This window comes from Colobus angolensis, unplaced genomic scaffold, assembly GCF_000951035.1.
Source record: "Colobus angolensis palliatus isolate OR3802 unplaced genomic scaffold, Cang.pa_1.0 Scaffold24, whole genome shotgun sequence".
Classification (NCBI taxonomy): Eukaryota; Metazoa; Chordata; class Mammalia; order Primates; family Cercopithecidae; genus Colobus; species Colobus angolensis.
Window position 1 is genome coordinate 3790307 of NW_012115599.1, and position 498 is coordinate 3790804.

Sequence of the window (498 nt, forward strand, 5' to 3'; positions counted from 1 at the left end):
CTCCGGCGGCAGCCTCGGCGGTCTGGGCGGGGCGGGAAGCCCGCTTTCAACCCCGCGTACCCTCTGACCCCGGAAGTGCTTGCTGCGCAGGACCCCTTGAAAAAAAATGAGGACCCGTCTTTTTTAGGTCACAAGATTGCGCCAACCCTCACATGGTCCTTAAAAAAAAACCCTTCTGACACTGCAGTAGTGAAAATCAAGCGCATTATGGGCGGAAACTGTGAGTCCGGCAAAGTTTTAAAATGATTATGTATTTTATTAACTCTAACGGCACTGGCGGGTGACTAAAAATACTAGTGTTGTGTATGGGGGACAGACATTATTTTCCTGCCCTACATGAGGGGGGGTTGTGCGAGGAACGACACGGGCAGCCCAGGCGGAAACTGCAGGCACAAGCCGGGACGCCGCGGGTTTAAAACGTGCGCGCGAGGTGACCAGGGCGCGTGCGCGAGGGTGTGGGGGGTTGGGAGGGACAGACGCCGTCTTCCGGCGGGGGAG